The sequence below is a fragment of the Pseudorasbora parva genome, chromosome 1 (genome assembly GCF_024679245.1).
Source record: "Pseudorasbora parva isolate DD20220531a chromosome 1, ASM2467924v1, whole genome shotgun sequence".
In the NCBI taxonomy this organism is placed as follows: Eukaryota; Metazoa; Chordata; class Actinopteri; order Cypriniformes; family Gobionidae; genus Pseudorasbora; species Pseudorasbora parva.
Window position 1 is genome coordinate 66257899 of NC_090172.1, and position 21156 is coordinate 66279054.

Genomic DNA, 21156 nt, shown 5'->3' on the forward strand with positions numbered 1-21156 from the left:
TATGATATAAGCACATTTATCATATGAGCACATTTATCATATAAGCACGTTTATCATATGAGCACATTTATCATATGAGCACGTTTATCATATGAGCACATTTATCATATGAGCACGTTTATCATATGAGCACATTTATCATATGAGCACATTTATCATATAAGCATAATAAAATATAAATGTATTATAATAATATTTATGAACAAGTCATTATTGATCATCTGCTGAAAGCAGTCACTACCACGATCATAAACCTGTTAATGATCATATCTAAATAATTAAAATAAAGACACATAACAGTGTAATAATCATTTGTCATTTTCAATACAATACAATTCAATAAAAATTGTCACGAATTTTTCATATTTTCAATCATTTTATTTTCTTTAGTGAAACAGCATCTGTTCTGCTTCTTCATCTTGTATTTTCATATTTATTGCATTATATCTTACCAGTTAAACGACTGAAATAACAGCATGTTAACAGCTGATGGGTTAAGCCCCCTTGTTTTTCTTCTCTTCTCCAGCTTTCCTCAGATCCTCCAGGTTCTTCACCCATGCATCTTTTCTCTCCTCCTTCAGTCTGGGAATCAGGAACTCCAGATGATGAAGAGTGAGAGCGCTGTCGGCTTTTAATGCGATCTTAGACAGACTCACGATGGTCTTATAAGCTTCTTGCATCCGGTTGGACTTTTCTTCTTTAATCTTCTCCAGATCTCTCTTCAGATTTTCTTCTATTTCTGTTTTCTTCTGAGTCTCTTTCAGGCTACTTTCATATTGCTTCTTGGTGTGTTTATATTTTGTTTCGTCAAAGCTGGTTTTGTGCTTTTCCTCAGTGCGTTCATACTCCTGTTTGAGCTCTTCAAATGTCATAATGACATTCTTTGTCTTGGTCACATATTTCTTGTTCTCTCTGACGTGTTTGCTGTAATGACACTTCCCTGAACAGACAGTGCAGTGGTCGTTTTTCATGACTGAACACCACGAGGGATCTGGTGCCATTGAGCAGTTCCACTCATGACAGTTTTCCTCACAGACGGAGCAGCAGGTGGCCTTGCTGTTCCACCACCGTTCATTTTCAATGGGGACTTTTTCTTTGAAACTTTTCTTCACTGTAAACTGAAAGTTTACACATTTCTTGATATTCTCTCTGTTCTTTCTGAGGGCTTTCTGAATCTGATTCAGTTCTTCAGTTTTTAACTCCATCTCTTTGATTCGGTCCTTCAGATTAGAGACACAGGCCTCGAGTCGTCTTCGCTCCTTCAGGACATCTAATGTCATCTTAACACTTTTCCTGTTGTCTTCTTTCAGTAGTGTCAAGAACTCATTCATGCTTTCCTCTCCCATTTCCCAGGCTGATTTTAAAACTCGCTCATACCGTTTGTGTCTTTTCTCTTTCTGTCGGTTGTTGAATAAGAAGTGAACAGGTTCATTGTGTTCATCTCTTCTGCAGGGTATTTCTTCTATTTTAATGGCATTGAGGGCATCTGTTGGAGGTAATCCATCTGAATATGTGAGTAGAAACATGATGTTGTTCTCTATATCTCTCCCAAACAGAGACAGAACTAAGTGAAATATGTAAAGCTCTTTTCAAGAGAGACGATTCTGAGATGCCTTCATCACAAAACACACTGCATCAATATAATGAACCCCATGCTTATGTGAAAATAATCTGCCCAGATACTCAGAAATCTCTCTGTCTTTCTCGAATCCTTCAGTGTCTCCGTATCCTGGAGTGTCAATGATGGTCAGAGATGTTGGGTTTTCTTCAACAAACGCCTCATAAACCGTAATATTACGTGTCTGGGATTGGGATTGATCTTTATGTTGTTGTTCTTCTGTGATTTGATAAAACTCTTCATCCTCAAACGTCACTCCCATTAAATGGTTGATCATGGTGTTGATGAGGCTGGTTTTCCCAGAGCCGGTTTCTCCCACCATCAGTATGACTTTGTTCTGCTTTTTGCTGTTTCTTCGCCCATATGTCCACTGTCTGACCTTTCTGTCAGTTCCATCAATATATTTTCGCTCAGTGTTCAGGCGGTAAAGTGCTGGATGACCTGGTTCTAGTAGTGTGGCATCATGATGGGCTCTACAAAAGAGATTTGATTTAGTATAAAGGTTAGGATTTCAGTCAGCTATTTATTAGTGTACAGTGGCTGTAATTGTATGCACTTATGTTGTTGCACATTTGCTGATTTGTCAACAACCCAGCTAACAGATATTTGTTATAATTTAGGATTAAGTACAAGGTGTTTTTAGATGCTTTTAAAGCCCTGCACGGACTGGCACAAAAATATATTTCTGAGCATTTCATGACAATTTACTCACCCCCATCTCATCATCAAGATGTTCATGTCTTTCTTAAAAACTGTGCTTTTGTTCCCTCTTTTTTTCCTGGAACACATTCCAGGATTTTTCTCCACATAATGGACTTCAATGGCAACCAATGGCTGAAGGTCCAAATCAATGCACTTGACTTTTAACTTTCAAACATTATGAAAGTTAATAAGATAATAAAGTGATTGAGGGAGTGATGATTGACTATTAGTGATGAACAACTGATGGTAACAAGCAGATCCAATGAAGGAAAGAGTCACCATTATGATTATCAATATTTGCTTTAGTTGGGCTCTTGACTTCTTAAATATTAGATTATCTTTTGCTGGTTTAACTGTGTGATTCTAAAGTACATTTGGCATGGTTAAAAAAAAAAGCCTAGGGAAAATCCCATCTGGTGTAATTAGTTATGTTTTGACATAACCATCATGTATAGTTAATCTGCTGAACTGATCTCATTCATAGTTGACTCTCTGATAATGTGGGTGGTATTTTATTTTATCGAATACAGCAGCACTGTGACTCTTAAGCTTGACTATTTGTATCTGTTAATTTACTTAAAAAGGTTTGAAGTACTTTACCACAAACAGAAAACAAGATTCTGTGTATGAATATCAACAACGGTGACATCAAACATTGTTTAGCAGTGCATGTTGGGTGCACCAATCAAAACTCATCCATAATCCCAGCATGCATTGCGACATTAATAAATTATGATCTGAATTGTCTTAGTAACTTATTTTATTCTTACTATTTTCTTTTATTTGTTGCTGTTGTTTTTGTTGTCCTTTATTAGTAGCTTGTTTTGTGAAATTCTGAGTTTATCTGTTAATATTAATAGTGTTTTGTCACAGGTGTAGAGATTCATTCACTGCTGATTCTTAATGTCTGTGTTAAGTAGTTTAAAGGTGCCCTTGAATGATTTGAAACAATATGTTACATTGTTCTCTGATATCTACATAGAGGATATGTGGCTTATTTAAGGGGAAAAAATTGTCCAGATACAGATTTACAGGTCCGTTTACAAAAGGTCCATTTATCAATTGTTCCTTAGGATGTAATGCTCTGTTTTTGCCTTATTTGGAAGGGTGATGAATATTAATGTTGAGCTCTGCTCTGGTTGGCTTATTTCAGCAGCTAACATCAGTTCAGTAACGCGGCTCGTGAGTCCTGACAGAACACAGACCGACTGAATGACACTTTAAGCAAAACATCTCAAATGGAGATTGATAAAATGCCGCTTCCTTGTTTATTAGTGTTTTCAGATCATCTGCACCCAAGAAAGAGCTTGCGTTCATGCGGTTGCCAGATATCAGTAATTAAATCCCCCAAACAGAGCTTTTCTGTGAAAAGAAACCTGTATACTATCCAGTGTTTTACCTAAACATGTCCAATCTGGCAACCTCTCTCTCACGCACGGACGATCTGAAAACACCAATAAACAAGTAAGCTGCATTTCAGCAATCTCCATTTGAGATGTTCTGCTTGAATTGTGTTATTCAGCCTACATTTTAGACTTGTCTTGTCATCAACGATATTGCATATTTATATAACGCTAGTCACAATGTAGGCTACGCAGTGACTATGACTTACTCTGAAATACAAGCATGCAAAAACATCATACTTAAAGGTGCACTATGCAACTTTCCGTCCACTGGAGGGCGCCTATTCAAAACAAAGGCTTAGTTTGATGACGTCAAGTGTGAGCGAAGTATCTTGGGAAATGTGGTCTTCACCTCACAGCCGGTGGAAAATAGTACTCTGGCAGAAATAATGTTCATGGATGCAGTTATTAACGTTACTGTAGTGTAAAACAGAGCAGGACCAATTGTTGTGGAGCTGATCATGGCTGCTGGAGTGATTGTTATACAAGCACATGTCTCGCGAGTACCGGGACTTTTATTATGACGGGACACAGTTGCCGGGCGCGTGCACTTCTGCTTTTTCCGGTCATGACTATAAGGTAAAGCCAGCAGCTCTGTTTATCATATTAGATGCATTTAAGTGTGTTTAAAATTATGTTATGACGTTACTCTGTGTGTTATGACGTACTCTGTGCTGATGTGACATAAGAGAAAAGCGCTTCTGCACAATAAAACCGAGGGTAGCGCAGATATGACGCGATTGACAGGAGACTCGCTCAAACACTATGCTGAAACGTCCCGGTCCTTAGTTAAAATAGCAATTTTCTCACAATTTACAAATAGTTGTAAACATTTGGGATATTGTAATTACTCAACTGAACAAAATATATAACACTGGCCTAGTGGTTTTTGGATATTTTACTGCAAAAATACTACATAGTGCACCTTTAAGTTCTCAAAAATATAAATAAATATTTTTTTTTTTCAAAATGAATAGCCTTGTCAAATGACTATCGTTTTAACGTATATGGTGGAAAAGGTGACGTTTGCTAGAAGGATCGAGTGAACGATCTGTAAGCAACGTATCTACAGTTGTAATTCGTAATACAAAATAATTTTACCCTTTGTCATTTGACACACTATTTAGTTTTGTATGGTACTTGGTGTTTCCTATTGTTACTGTACTAGCCTCTTGCGTTATCTAGACAAATGCTGTCTCTCTAAGAAACTTTCAATTTAATCAGAAATTGTTTAAACAGTCAATAAGTGGATAAATCGCTACTTACTGCTTGCAGGAGTATAGTTGCCCCTTTCTTCAGTTTAAGAGGCTAAGTGAATCTTTCTTGAAATGGGCCGAACAAACGAACGATTTTGAAATATATTGTTGTGGTATCCGATTATAATAACCCTCAACCGTGACTGTTGACATATGAAAAGTCCTCACGTCTCCTGCACAGCCTGAACATGACGTGTGTCATGAGAGCCGTTTTCGCTATCCTCGAGTGACTCTGCAGTCCTGATGATTCGGCTCCATCAGTTCCGCCTGATAATGGACATGTTTGGACAGATGCAAATGTTGGGGGCGTGCATATAAATGATCCCCAACGCTTGCGTCATGGTTGGGTTTATGTTGAGAAGCACTTATTTTTCCGTAGTGTTTTTCATGCACAAGCTTTACATAAGAAGGAGGAGGCAATGATGTTTGAGACTCACAGTATTAGATGTCCATGTGCTGAACTCTTATAATTTCACTATGGCAAGGTTAAAGGGGCGGTGAAATGCTGTTTCATGCATACTGAGCTTTTTACACTGTTAAAGACTTGGATTCCCATCCTAAACATAGACAAAGTTTCAAAAACTAATGTTGGACGTTTGATGGAGTATTTCTGTGTCAAAAATACTCCTTCCGGTTTCTCACAAGTTTCGGAGAGTTTTTTTCGAGTATGGGTCTACTTGACGTTAAAAAGAGCGGAAGGTCCTTGTATGGGACGTACGGGCTCTTCTCCCGGTAGGGTGCGCGCGCGTGACTAGAGGGAGAGAGAGGAAATGCACGCTGTAAACAGTCTCTCAGGTGCAGATCCAGTCGTCCGTGAACACTTATGTGGCGCGCCGCGCTCCACTTTATTCCTATGGGTGACGTCGAGCGACTTCAACGCTTCAGCACAGCATTCTGGGAAGGCAGCGCTGCATTTGAACCGATTTGAACGCACAAATGACGGGAAGCTTCACAACATCGTTTCAGTTCCGTCTCAAAATGGATTTACACGCCACTGCTGTCACAGAACTTCACCAAATCAGACCAAAGAAGTGTGTTTTTGACGGAGCAGTCCCAGCGATAAAGGTCCTGCTTTGGAAGCAGCCAGTGAGTTAACTTAAACTGCTTCAGATGTCTGTGCTGTCGGCTACGGACGCATGAGTAAACATCAGTAAACGACACGATCGCGTGCTTCGTCATTCAAATGCTCTAACGGTTACTCCATTGTTGTTCTGTATAACGTTACAGTATTCTGACGTGCAAAACCGTTTTGCTTGCTACTTCTAAGGTCTAGTCGCATACAATAGTCCATAAACCGAATCATGTCCTCATACACTGCGAGTAAAGACACAGAAATGTGGAGAGGCCATTAAATACAGTAACTTACATACCACAGAGACGGACATCCTGCTGTTGCCGTTTCTCCTGTTCAATTTATTTCTCCCTCAGATTTGATTCTGGATCATTATCTGTATTAGCTGACATAGCGATGGGTTCCTCCACGCTTGAGGACGTCACCGCTTTGCGCGCTTGTCATTCTTTAGCTCCGCCCACACGATACGCCTTCAGGCGCTCGGTTTTTTCCGGAAAGACTCGGTACAGCCCATATTTCTTTTATAAATATAATAAAACTAAAGACTTTTCGGAGATATGAAGGATGCAATACTACTCTATAGGTACTCAAGATTGACATGAGATTGACTGAAACTGAGTGTTTCACCCCCCCTTTAATTAAATTTTTCATTCTAGGGCACCTATAAGTTAAACCGGTATTTTTATTAATATTTTTCCATAATATAATCACATGCAAGTTTGCATAAGAATATCCTCTTACAGCATTCCGTGAACTTCTTCCAGCCGGCGTTTGGTTGCTGAAATGAAATAACATGCAGTTATTCTATAGATCTTCAGCAGATTATCACATAATATATCAAACAAAATATTGATTTGACATAGTGGGGCTTTTTCAAATAACAATATTTGTTTTCTCATTTCACAATTCATTTTAAAAGTTTAAAAAACCCTCTTAAAATGTTTGTGCTGTTCTTCACACAGTTAAAGAATAAATCGGGAAACTGGCCATTCTGTGCAGTAAATTATTGAACTACTGTTTCAAGTCAAGGAAGAAAATCAATCTCATAATTATAGACACTGTTACTGCTTTTGTTTCAGTTTTAAATAACAGTATTTTACTGATACTTCAATAGTCTTGTGTGATAAACTGTTCCCTTTCAGTCGGTCACGTTCGACGTACGTCAGAACTGAACCGACGAATGGGATCTTACTTTAGAGACCAATCCTACTTCGAGCATCTAACAACGAGCCAATGAAATTTGGCATGCGATCACGCATTCCACGCTCCGCCCCGCAGCGCGGGTATAAATAGGAAGTGGAATGGTAGATCAGCGCTTTCTACTTCGGAGCCGAGCAGTCTTCATTGCTGTTTCTACGAAGAGCTTTCTGACTACGAGTCGTGAATATTCCTGTGAAAGAGTTTGCCAGTGCGGGTGATACGGCGCGTCAGCGAGAGACCGTCCACTTCAGTGATAGAGTGTACAAAGAGCTGTTGGTTCGCTGAGCGTTTCCTTACACACACACATTACAGTTGGTTCGCTGGGCGCTCACACATACATATCACTGAGAGCTCACGCAGGCTTGCACTATCGAACTGCGTGGAGCCGCGGTCATCTCCCTGAGTGCTTCAGCACTAAAAGAGCAAACTTCCATTCACAAAAGAGCAACACGGTTTGACCCTGCGTCTTTTTCAAGATGTCATTCAAGCCGTGTGTTTCTGGGTGCGGTCGATTTCTGTCTCCGCTTGACGGACACGTTCGTTGTCTCTCGTGTCTGGGCGCACAGCACGCTGAGGCTGCGTTCGTGGATGAGACATGTTCCCATTGCGGGAATATGTCCATTGCAGTGTTGTGGTCCCGTCTCCAGTACCTCAGAAGAGGTGGAACACCATCGTCCATCCCCCGATCTAGTGGTCCTCCAGCTGCAAAGCAGAGGGCTACTACTTTGGCTGATGACCTTGGTGGGGACCTGAGGGTGTCGGTCAGGGTAAACCCGACGGGTCTCACGGCTCCTCGGGCCCCTCCCCCCTCCACTGTACCGGTGGAGCTTCCGGAAGGGCGCGCTGACCTCCCACGTGGAGCGCCAGTCGTCTCTTTTGGGGCTCCGGCGGAGGACCAGATGTCGGTTGCTGCATCGGGGGATGAGCTAATGGGTTCCGAGGATGAAGACTCGGCTGCGTTGCCCCCTTCGGGTGTGACAGCGTTGCCCGAGTCTGACCCGGAACTTACGGCTATGCTTGCCCGGGCCGCCGCAAGTGTCGGGCTTGAGTGGAACCCTCCACCACGTCCCGAACCTTCGCGGCTGGATGATTGGTTTCTCGGGACGGGTCGCGCTGGTTCTCAGCGTCCCGCCCCGGTGCCTTTCTTCCCGGAAGTGCATCAGGAGCTCACGAAGTCCTGGGTAGCGCCGTACAGCGTACGCCAGCGATCGACTGACTCCTCCATCCTCACCACTCTCGATGGTGGTGCAGCTAAGGGCTACGAGGGGATCCCTCCAGTCGAGCGGTCGGTTGCGATGCACCTGTGTCCTAAGACCGCTGCGGACTGGAGGCACGCCCCGCGTCTCCCCTCCCGGGCGTGTAAGTTCTCGTCCGGCTTGACGGGCAAGGCTTACGCAGCCTGCGGAGAAGCTGCATCAGCTTTGCATGCCATGGCGCTCCTGCAGGTCCACCAGGCCAAAGCGCTCATGGAACTGCACGAGGGTGGTTCCGACCAGGCAGTTATGCAGGAACTGCGAGCCGCGACGGACCTCGCCCTCCGGGCGACGAAAGTCACGGCCCGCTCCCTGGGTCGGGCGATGTCCACCTTGGTGGTCCAGGAACGCCACCTGTGGCTGAACCTGACAGACATGCGGGATTCGGACAAGGTTCGGTTTCTAAACGCCCCTGTCTGTCAGGCCGGCCTCTTCGGCGACGCCATCGAGGACTTTGCCCAGCAGTTCTCGGTGGCCAAGAAGCAGACGGAGGCCATCAAAAACATCCTGCCCCGGCGGCCCGCTGCTGCCTCCACCCAGCCGCCCGGGGCAGCCCCCCAGTCTGCTCGTCGCCGAGGGCGTCCTCCAGCGTCCGCCTCCGCCCCTGCCAAGCCCAAGCAGCAGCCTCCACCCGCGAAGCAGGGCGCCGGACGCAAGGGGGCCGCCCAACCCGTCCAAGGGCCCGCCAAACCTGCCGGCAAGCGTAAGGGGAAGCGGCCCTGAGACGGGCAGCCCAGGGAGAAGAGGAGCTGCTCTGAGGGAGATGATGTCCGCATCCCTCCCACCCCCCCGGAGGAGGACCGGGGGGGCAACACTGGTCACAACATCTCTGCCGCTGGCTCTCCGGAGTCCAGCGGTACCCACATTTTCACCAAAAGAGCAATTTCCTCTCTCTCTGGGCCCCAAGAGGGTCAGGTTGGCAGTGTGCGACGCCCACGGGCCTTGTCACTCCTTTCCTACCCTCCCGTCGCCAGGGGGCAGCTGTGTGGGCCTCGAGGACGCCCCCGGGCCTTCTCACCCACACACTGCCTCTCTTGTGAGCACTCAGTCAACACTCCGGGCCGCCCACGGGCCTTCCGGGTCGGAGCTGAGTGCTTCACTTCCCTGCCTCCGGGCAGTGGACAGCAGAGTGGGCTCCGAGGACGCCCCCGGGCCTTCTCACCCACTCTCTGTCCAAACCAGGAGTGCTCAGGCAACACTACGGGCCGCCTCCGGGCCTCCCGAGTCGGGCCAGAGTACTCCGCTTCGCTGCCCCACCCCGGGCACGTCTGTGGTGCCGTTGGTCCCGCTTGTACGGTCTCTGGGGGCCTGGCTAGGTCTCCCCAGGCCGTCTCGCTGGCTCATCCGTACCATCAGACTCGGCTACGCGATTCAGTTCGCACGCCGGCCACCCAAGTACAAGGGCATCCTCTTCACCTCCGTGCGAAGCAGCGATGCTCAAGTCTTGCGGTCAGAGATCGAGGTCCTACTGGCGAAGGACGCGATCGAGCCGGTTCCTCCAGCCGATATGAAGACGGGGTTTTACAGCCCCTACTTCATTGTGCCCAAGAAAGGGGGTGGGTTACGGCCAATCCTGGACCTGCGAGTTCTGAATCGGGCCCTGCACAAGCTCCCGTTCAGGATGTTGACGCAGAAACGCATTTTCCAATGCATCCGTCCCCAGGATTGGTTTGCAGCGATCGACCTGAAGGACGCGTACTTCCATGTGTCTATTCTCCCTCGACACAGACCGTTCCTACGCTTTGCGTTCGAGGGGAAAGCATATCAGTACAAGGTCCTGCCCTTCGGGCTGTCCCTGTCGCCCCGCGTCTTTACGAAGGTCGCGGAGGCAGCCATTGTTCCACTCAGAGAACGCGGCGTTCGGATTCTCAACTACCTCGACGATTGGCTGATCCTAGCCCAGTCGAAGGACCAGTTGTGCGAACACAGGGACCTGGTGCTCAGTCACCTCAGCCAGTTGGGCCTTCGGGTCAACCGAGAGAAGAGCAAACTCTGTCCCACACAGAGGATCTCTTATCTCGGTATGGAGCTGGACTCGGTCAACCGGACGGCGCACCTCACCGAGGAGCGAGTCCAGTCGGTGTTGAACTGCTTGAATATGTTCAAGAGCAGGACAGCGGTCCCACTGAAATTCTTTCAGAGGCTCCTGGGGCATATGGCATCTGCAGCCGCGGTCACGCCGCTCGGATTGCTTCATATGAGACCGCTTCAACGCTGGCTCAATGGCCGAGTCCCGAGGTGGGCGTGGCAGAGCGGTCAGTACCGGGTCCCAGTGACTCCTTACTGCCGCCAAACCTTCAGCCCGTGGTCCAGCACTTCGTTTCTCCGGGCCGGGGTGCCCCTAGAACAAGTGTCCAGGCATGCTGTGCTATTCACGGATGCCTCCACCACGGGCTGGGGGGCCACGTACAACGGGCATGCAGTTGCTGGTCTGTGGACGGGGCCGCAATTGCATTGGCATATCAATTGCCTCGAGTTACTGGCAGTACATCTGGCACTCCGCCGCCTCAAGGGGCCGCTGCGTGGCAAGCATGTACTGGTCCGTACGGACAGCACCACGGCCGTTGCGTACATCAACCGTCAGGGTGGTCTACGCTCCCGTCGTCTGCTCCAACTCGCCCGCCACCTCCTCCTGTGGAGTCAGAAGCAGCTGAGGTCGCTTCGGGCCATTCATGTCCCTGGTGTGCTGAACCAGACAGCCGACGAGCTCTCTCGTCAGCCGACACCTCCGGGAGAGTGGCGACTCCACCCCCAGGCGGTCCAGCTGATATGGGACCAGTTCGGAGCCGCACAGGTCGACCTGTTTGCCTCTCCGGACTCGACCCATTGCCAGTGGTACTATTCCCTGACCGGGGGTACCCTCGGCACAGATGCACTGGCGCACAGCTGGCCCCGGGACCTACGCAAGTATGCGTTCCCCCCAGTGAGCCTTCTTGCACAGACTCTGTGCAAGGTCAGGGAGGACGAGGAGCAGGTCTTGTTAGTTGCGCCGTATTGGCCCAACCGGACCTGGTTCCCAGAACTCACACTCCTCGCGACAGCCCCTCCTTGGCCGATTCCCCTGAGGAAGGACCTTCTTTCTCAGGGACGGGGCACGCTATGGCACCCGCGTCCAGACCTCTGGAATCTTCATGTCTGGTCCCTGGACGCGACGCGGAGGTTCTAGATGGACTACCACAAGCTGTCGTAGATACCATCGCTTCAGCTAGAGCCCCCTCTACGAGGCGCCTCTATGCTCTGAAGTGGAACCTGTTCGTTGAGTGGTGCGCTTCCCGCCGGGAAGACCCCCGAAGGTGTTCGATCAGTGTCGTGCTTTCCTTCCTGCAAGATGGGTTGGAGAGAAGGCTGTCTCCCTCCACCCTCAAGGTATATGCTGCAGCAATAGCAGCGTACCATGATGTAGTAGAAGGTAAGTCCGTGGGGAAGCACGACCTAATCGTCAGGTTCCTCAGAGGTGCGAGGAGACTAAATCCTCCTCGTCCATCCTCGATACCCTCTTGGGACTTAGCTCTAGTGCTCCGAGCACTTCAGAGCCCTCCCTTCGAGCCCTTGGCGTCTTGTGAGTTGAAAATCTTGTCAATGAAGACAGTGCTCCTGACGGCATTGGCCTCGATCAAGAGGGTAGGGGACCTGCATGCACTTTCGGTCAACGAATCGTGCCTAGAGTATGGGCCAGGTAACTCTCACGTCGTCCTGAGACCCCGGCCCGGATATGTGCCCAAGGTTCCTACCACTCCCTTCCGGGATCAGGTGGTGAACCTGCAAGCGCTGCCTTCGGAGGAGGCAGACCCAGCCCTGGCTTTGCTGTGTCCGGTCCGCGCTCTTCGCGCTTACGTTGACCGGACCCAAAGCCTTCGGACCTCAGAGCAACTCTTCGTCTGTTACGGAGGCCAGCAGAAGGGAAAGGCTGTCTCCAAGCAGAGGTTAGCCCACTGGATAGTGGATGCTATAGTCTTGGCCTACCAGTCCCAAGACGTGCCTTGCCCGTTCGGTGTAAGAACTCACTCCACTCGGAGTGTTGCTTCTTCCTGGGCGCTGGCGCAAGGCGCCTCGCTGACAGACATATGTAGAGCTGCGGGCTGGGCGACACCTAACACGTTTGCTAGATTCTATAGCTTACGTGTAGAGCCGGTATCTTCCCGCATCCTCGCCCCCAGTGGCCAGGAGCGCTAAGTGCCCGTTCTAAGTGTCGGCTTGCGAAACGCCACTCCCGCCCTCTGGGCCGGATACGTGCGTCTATTGTCTCCAGTTGTGTTCCCCGGGAAACCGGCTAACCCTGTCGAGCTCCTCCGTCACCCCTCCGGTGCCAGACGTTGCGGACCGTCTGACGCCAGGCCTGCACCCGTATGCTTGTGAAACGTGGCTGTAGGCTGGGTTCCATATGTAGCGGTTCCCTCACGGCAACCCCATATGTGTATTCTTCCACGGTATCAGCTACCCTTCGGGCTAGCCCCGTGTCTTTCCCTCGACAGAGCCCACTCTGTCGTCTCTGGGCGTGTTCTTTCCCCCCTTCAGTCAGGCTGGAACCACCCCAGAGACTGCCATATGTTGCACTACCCTGCCAGGTTAGTCCTTATGTGTATTCTGCCACCTCTCCTTCCCTGAAGGACGTGGCCCCGCAGCGTACCCTCTCTCTCAAGCACGAGGTAGGCACGCTTTCCCAGCGTTATCCAATAGTCATTCTGAGTGGGTCTTGCAGAAACAGCAGTGACTGTACTCCCTGCTTGGAGCCCTGACTTCCGTACCATACTAGACGGTGCAGTGCGCTCAAGCAGGACGCTGGAAGGGCCAGCATCCTGGCGTTTTCCATAGGGATCCCATTCGTCGGTTCAGTTCTGACGTACGTCGAACGTGACCGACTGAAAGGGAACGTCTCGGTTACGTATGTAACCCTCGTTCCCTGAAGGAGGGAACGGAGACGTACGTCCCGTCGCCAGATGCTGTGCTTCCGCTGGGAGTCCGGTCACCTTTCGGCTCCTCAGTAGGAAAAGCGCTGATCTACCATTCCACTTCCTATTTATACCCGCGCTGCGGGGCGGAGCGTGGAATGCGTGATCGCATGCCAAATTTCATTGGCTCGTTGTTAGATGCTCGAAGTAGGATTGGTCTCTAAAGTAAGATCCCATTCGTCGGTTCAGTTCTGACGTACGTCTCCGTTCCCTCCTTCAGGGAACGAGGGTTACATACGTAACCGAGACGTTTTCCTCTAATAATTTCCATTTTTGTCAAAGTTTAATTTATTAGTCGGAGTGGGGAATAAACTACAGAAAGAAACAATATATGAAATAAAACAATAATGCAAACATTTTCTCTGCAAAAACAAAACTTGATTTTAAATAAAACCGTACTTTAGTACAAGTTCACCTAAGCAAACAAGAAAGATAATTTTTATCAGATATTTGATCAAATTAAATAATTTAGATCTTATTAGATATTTGTATTTCAGAAAAGTTTGAGGCTGCAGGAATTGAACAGCTTTAACTTCTGTTTGAATTCACAAAACAATCCCTTTAGTTTGGTCGGTTCTATCATGCACAGATCAAAAGAGCTGCCTGAGCAAAACATGGCTAAAAAAAGACAGCGGCGATACACCGAGTGAAAATAACTTATTTTCTTAGCGATAGATGATATGTACTAAGTGAAACTAGTGATATATTTATTTACACTTTGTAAAAGTAGCAGTTCTTTTCAATATGTGTTAATAGTAATTAGATGCGATTTATACTTTCTGACAGATACATACTGTTTGCACCTCAGTATTATTGTACATTAACATGATAATTCGCCTTATTCACCTGGCGGCCATTTTGAAAACTCTAACGCCGTTGTGGGGTACACAAACCCGGAAGCTGGACTCCAATACAGTACTAATCAATAGCACCATTCTATTTCACTGCACTTCGTCACTCAGGAAAAAATCCTACAGAGGACAAACCTTTCACCGTTTTCCGGAGGATAAGGGATTACATGGAGAGTGGATAAAAAAAAATATCAGAAGGGATCCTGGTCGTAATTTCTGCATTTTACTACAGAAGAAGTTCGAAAGACTCAAGCAATAGCAAGACTGGGACATGTCAAGTCAGCTTTATTTAGCGCTTTTACAATACCGATTGATCCAAAGCAGCTTCACGGTGTTAACAGGACAATATTGCAACACAATTTGATTCGGCTGTAATCATTCTGGAGAAAACGGTGATGTTATCAGCTTTTTTTAATCTGTCATATAGTGTCAACGTGGGCAGATCAGTATTATAGTTGATACAGTTAATTTACATGTGGGAGATATGGGTATGTATAAGCTACTGGATCTTCATATATGTAAAATAAAATGTCCATTTATCTTAATAAAGTACAATTTTATTACACATGGATGATGTCTTTCATAACTTGACAACTGGTCAGAACATAAGAAAGAAATAAGTCATTCAAAAACATTGATAGGCATACTGGTCTAGGTTTGTAAATGGTAACTATGTACATTTATTGGTATGAAGGAATACAAATGGCCTGCTTGTATATTGTAAGTATGGAAAAACATACCAGAAAAGGGCAGAACATTAGAAATTACAGTGGCCCTCATTTATCAATCTTGCGTAGAAACGGGTGTATATGTTGGCGTAAGATTATGCTTACACTCCTCTCACCGCCGGATTTATGAAGCTGTGCGCACCTCTGCAATCCAGGTGTACGCAATACCTGCCCTTGATAAATGCGGCGGCTGAAAACGATCGTCATTAGAATAACACGCCCCTATATATTCAAGTCTCCGCCTCTCCCACGCCCTCATTTTACGCCATGGACAAACAGAAGACGGCAAAGAAGCGAAACTTCTCCGACGTGGAGATCGGGCGCGCTCAATCATCTCACTAGTCCACTAGTTAGGGCACTGATTAGGACATAAGTCAACGGGCTGACTCCCTGATCAGTGCCCTGACTACTGAACTATTGAGATGATTGAGACGCGTCCATCGAGACCATCACCAGGGAAGTGGAAAAAAACCCGAAATTGTTTTATTTGGGAGTTTAAAGAGTGGGATTAAAGGCGCTCACAAAAACAAAATATGGACCCAAATTACGAGTAGCTACTGTTAGTGTGGGGGTTGAGACGCGCACTCCAGCAGTTTAAATAGCTGTTTGGATGATAAATTACCATCACAATGCATTATTTTACAGCACGTTTTGAAACAATTAGCATTTAATTTCGTATCACGGCACATGTATTGGGGTGTACAATAGTGATGATGATGTGATGTGGAGTAAGATTCATTCACATTAATAATTACATGACAATTTGTAAGATTCTTCTTCTTATTATTATGATTATTATTCTTAATGACGCTTGTTATTTAGAAGAAGAGTGTCGTTTTTATTGATTTTATTATTATTTAAAAGAAGAAGGCCATTTTTATTATTTTGTCAGTCTGAATTATTTTAGTCCCAGTCCGTGCGCAGCTGCCGGGCCAGGCGGGCCTGAAACGTCAGATAAAGCGCACAGGCTCGCGACTGGAGGAATACATATGCCTACAGATCAAACGCTTTGGTAAAGTCACACAAATTAAACATTGACGTTCATGTTGCACAAAAATAAACACTGAATGTTGTTGTTGTGGTTTTTAACAGTGGGTCATAATATAGCATATCTTGTCAGTGCGTTTTGTGCTGTTAGGAATTGTTTTTCTGCGCATTTTCCCACTAACTCAAACGTGCGTACACCACCTCCTGAGCTGGCGTAGGATTTGAGCGTGCTGTACGCCAACGTCCATATTGATAAATCTCAAAGTCACCGTGGGTTTGGGTGTACGCAAGGTGTACGCTGGAAATTTGGTGTACGCACTTTTGATAAATGAGGGCCAATAGGAGGAAAATTAAAAAACATTAACAAATGAAAACTATATGCATAAACATTATCAGTGATGCATTACATGATTTTGTTACACACAGCAGGCAGAAAGTGAGTGACAGAATGCTGCTACTGATTAGTACCGTATCGCCGGGTTTGTGTACCCTACAACGGCGTTAGAGTTTTCAAAATGGCCGCCAGGTGAATAAGGCGAATAACAGTGTAAATCAATATATTTATTAAAATTTAATTCAATTTTATTTATTTTTAATATTTATTGAAAGTAAATGCCTTTCTGATGTGATATGTGATGGGAAAGGGGAAGAGCGAGCTCTGCAAAAGGTGGATTCAAACCCGGGTTGATCGTGTCAAAACCAAATTCCTTGAGCCTTAAACTTAACTGACTACACCAGTGGTTTTCAAAACCTGTCCTGGAGGCATCCCAGCCCTGCACACTTTTCATGTTTCCCTCATCAGACACACCCAATTTAGGTCTTGCAGTCTCTACTAACAAGCTGATGAGTTGAATCAGGTGTGATAAGGGAGAGACACAAAATGTTCAGGGCTGGGGTGCCTCCAGGACAGGTTTGAAAACCATTAAGTATGTGCGCCTTTTTTAATGTTGTTTGGCCCAACCAGGCATTGTAAGGTGGAGCTAATGCAAATAGCACTTGCCAACAAGGCACTTGGTATAAATAGACACTCTTCTTAAAAAATCATAATGTAATAATTTACTGACTCACCTTTCATTACAGGACGATTGTTCATGCTGTCATCACTTAAGCCAGAATCACTCGGAGGGACAATGATTCTATGCAGTTTTTGCTGCCTCTTAAAAGGTTAACCACTTAGTGATGTGCTGTCCCTTTAAACCCTAAAGAGAAACAGTTACAATTATAAAGGAATTTAAATTATATGTAAATCTTTTGGAACAAACTAAAACAAAAAATCTACGAAAACATGTAATGCTTTAAAAACACTGGATTATATGTAATTTCATATATATATATATATATATATATATATATATATATATATATATATATATATATATATATATATATATTTGTGTGTGTGTCCGTTTTTAGATTAAAGGTCCTGTTCTTCGCGATTCCATCTTTCAAACTTTAGTTAGTGTGTAATGTTGCTGTTAGAGCATAAATAATACCTGTAAAATTATAAAGCTTAAAGTTCAATGCCAAGCGAGATATTTTTTTTAACAGAAGTTCCCTTTCAAAGCCTACAGCGAGCGGCCGGTTTGGACTACAGCCCTGCACTTCCTGCTGTGATGACGTCACTAGAACCGTTTGTTGACTAAAGCTCCGCCCACAAGAACACGCAAAATAGGGGGCGTGGTCTAGTTGCTCTCCCACGTGGAGAAGAGCGCGCATTCAGCGCTTGCATCGCCCCGTTATAGTAAGAGGCGGGACCTTTCTAGGCAAAGTGCGCTAAGCTGCTGTCCAATCACAACACGGGAAGCGCTGGCCCAATCAGAACTCGTTACGTGTTTCTGAAGGAGGGACTTCATAGAACAAGGAAATCATCAGGCCGTTTTTAGGACAGAGGAAACAGCGCTGTACAGATAAGTAAATTGTGAGAAAAACACTGTTTTTTTTTACACGCAAAACATGAACTCATGTTATATTGCACACTGTTAACATAATCAAAGCTTCGAAAACACGCGAAGAACGAGAACTTAAAGGTGCACTATGTAGTATTTTTGCAGTAAAATATCCAAAAACCACTAGGTCAGTGTTACATATTTTGTTCAGTTGAGTTCTTAAATTATCCCAAATGTTTCCTACTATTTATAAATTGTGAGAAAATTGCAATTTTAACCAATGTGCGGGACATCTGAGGGAGTCGCCTGTCAATGGCGTCATATCTGTGTTACCCTCAGTTTCCGGTTTGATTCTGCAGAAGCGCTTTACTCTTAGCAGTGTGAACATGTCACAGCAGCTGCTGAGCGAACACACAGAGTAACGTCATAACATCATTTTAATCACATTTAATGTGTCTAATATGATAAACAGAGCTGCGTTATCTCATACTTATGACCGGAAAAGCAGAAATGGTGCCCGCAACTGTCTGTGTCCCGTCATAATAAAAGTCCCGCTGCTCGCAAAGTGTGTGTTTGTGTAATAATCGCTCCAGTGGCCTCGCTCAGCTCCTCAATACTCGTCCTGCTCTGCTTCATACTACAGTAACGTTAATAACCGCATCCATGAACACGATTTCTGCCTGAATCCTATCCTGATTATTTTCCACCGTCTGTGAGGTGTAGACCACGTCCCAAAGATGCAGCGCTCAAACTTGGCGTCATCAAACTATGTCTTTGTTTTGAATAAGCGACCTCTGACTACGCCACTCAGAAATAGTCTGAAAACCCACAGGTAATTCAGGTACACAAAGCACGCAGATGGCTGATTCAGGTAACAGACAACGATGATAGTGTAACACAATGTATTCATAAACACCATATAAATGAAATACAACACACTCTTAAAGGAATTCCACCAGTCCACCAGTCGAGGAACACTGTCAAAGCACCAGTTTAGATGTATCCTGGTGTAACTCCTCCTGTTCGAACACTGCAAGCGGGACTCGAACCCGGATCCGCCAGCATGAGAGTCGGATGCTCTAACAAGAAGGCTATATATTTATTAATCAATGCAATGAGAAAGGCATTATTTTTTTCTGGCAGCTAATGTTAATTTGACATTGAGTGTAATACCTTTTGTTCTCATGGCATTGATTAATAAATCTTATTAACATCAAGAAATGGGACGTGTGTCCTGTATAGGCAAGTCTGCATTGCCATGCCTATCCATTTAAAACATTAAACTAATCCAAGGGTCAAGAGGCCAACTAAAGCAAACACTGATCTCCATCATGGTGACTTGAAATTGTAAGATTATTTTCAATAAAACAGAAATAATGTCAGTCTGGTCAGTATTATGTGAAGCTGGTAATGCAGTTTGTGGATTTGTTTAATCCTCTGATGAGCTCTTCAGAGATTTAATGTCTTCTTTTATCTTTAGTTGATTTCATCTAAAGCTGTGGCTGAAGTCAGTTTTAGTTCGTGTGTTTCTTTCCTTCTGTGATTCTGCTCATTATCATCAGGTGTTCATCACTAATGCTCAGTCATCACCTAATGATCTCATTAACATTAACACTGCTTCAGTGGTACTTTAACTCAGTAGTGAGCACACATTTACACTAGGGAGTTTAATTTAACATGGCCGTTTTGCTGTGTGCAATTACATAAATCATACCTGTTTCATTCATGTATGACTGATAAATATGATTCACATTCAGTTTTATAGTTTGTTCATGTTAAAACTATGTAATCCAAATGGATGGAAATGCATATGCAATTCAAATGCATAAATCTTAAGTTTAGACATGTTTCTTTGAGAGCACCTGATCATTAATTAACGCCCTTCATTTGTAGGCGTAAAAAATTATCAAAGACATTTATTAATGTTATTAATTACCATTGTGCTGAAGATTAGCACTGTCTATTGTGATTTTCACTTGGACACATCATAATATGTATAATAACCCCAAATCACAATTTCTCATTGAAGCAAAACTCAGCAAGGCGCAGTTAGTTACTCAATTATATTAAAACAGAATTCCCTTGTTTTATGTTATGTAAAACTGACTGAAGCAAGTTACAACAATGAAATTAGAATTTACATTTACATTTATGCATTTGGCAGACGCTTTTATCAAAAGCGACTTACATTGCATTCAAGGTACACATTTTTCCTTTTTATCAATTCTTACTTTCCCTGGGAATCAAACCCATGACCTTGGCGTTGCTAGCACCATGCTCTACTCATTGAGCTACAGGAATGACATTTGTAGGTGGATCAGGTAGAAATAATAAAGCTACAACTGTATATGTTTACTTTTTACAGTTGAAACATGTGTGTCATATGTTGATGGGAATATGAGTTTAAATGAGCAGATAAAACACCTGAATCAAGGTGACTGCATACGGAGGATTGAGCGAACAGTCCTTACCTTAGCCCTTTAGAGTCGTCGACAGAGATGGAAGAGAATAATCCAGAAAAGCAGAGATACTTTCAGTCTGATAACCAGCTTCAATGAGCCCAACGGGGCTCCCTGTGAATCTACATGTGAGTGTTAGAAAATATCTTTAGAAGAAGCTCAACAAATATAAAATCATAATCGCCCTTGGTGAGTTCACTCGCATAAAGGATAGTTTAATATTTGATGAACACAACCTTTGAACTCATAAGTAGGGTGTGTCGGGATTTTTGAGAATTATCTTAGACTAGAGTAATTCATGATTGTAAAATCTTCCTGGTTCTGATAAGAGTAAAACTTTGATCCAGTTGTCCAGTACTGCTCAAATTAATGTTTTATTTTTGGTGGCATTGATGAAAGTTTGACAATATATCTCTGTGGCAAGGGGGGCGTGGTTCAGCGAGGTCTGCAGCGGGAGAGAGAGCCGCGGGACAAGCGGTACGTGAGTGGGTTGGAAGCAGATTAATAACACCTGTCTCTTGTTCTAGTAATGAGCGCGGAGAGGGGATAAAACAGCAGTGGAACCGGAGATCGAGGAGAGAGAGAACCCGGACGGTTGATGCGAAACCCCCCTTTCAGAGACTGATGCTGCGTCCCAATTCGCCTACTTATACTACATCCTAAAAGTATGTACTCTTTTTGTGAAGAAAAAGTATATACTTTTGAGTGTGTAGCAGAAAAGTATGCAAGCTTCGGGACATACTACTTCGCCATCTTTAACGGACTAGTTACGTGCATCCCGTCACCGTTTAT

General features: G+C 45.0%; 2 protein-coding genes and 1 pseudogene across 3 annotated transcripts in view; all 3 read right to left on the minus strand.

The window, feature by feature from the left end:
* LOC137073426 (golgin subfamily A member 6-like protein 1) overlaps positions 1 to 20512 on the minus strand; it is a 67773-nt gene extending 47261 nt beyond the window's left edge. Inside the window, exon 1 of the mRNA XM_067441943.1 lies at positions 20377 to 20512. The gene's annotated coding sequence lies outside the window, so the exon portion shown is untranslated. The remainder of the gene's footprint in view (positions 1 to 20376) is intronic.
* LOC137080929 (uncharacterized) overlaps positions 1 to 21156 on the minus strand; it is a 259912-nt gene that overhangs the window by 163459 nt on the left and 75297 nt on the right. The window lies entirely within an intron of this gene.
* On the minus strand, positions 495 to 20499 carry LOC137073481 (chromosome partition protein Smc-like; annotated as a pseudogene).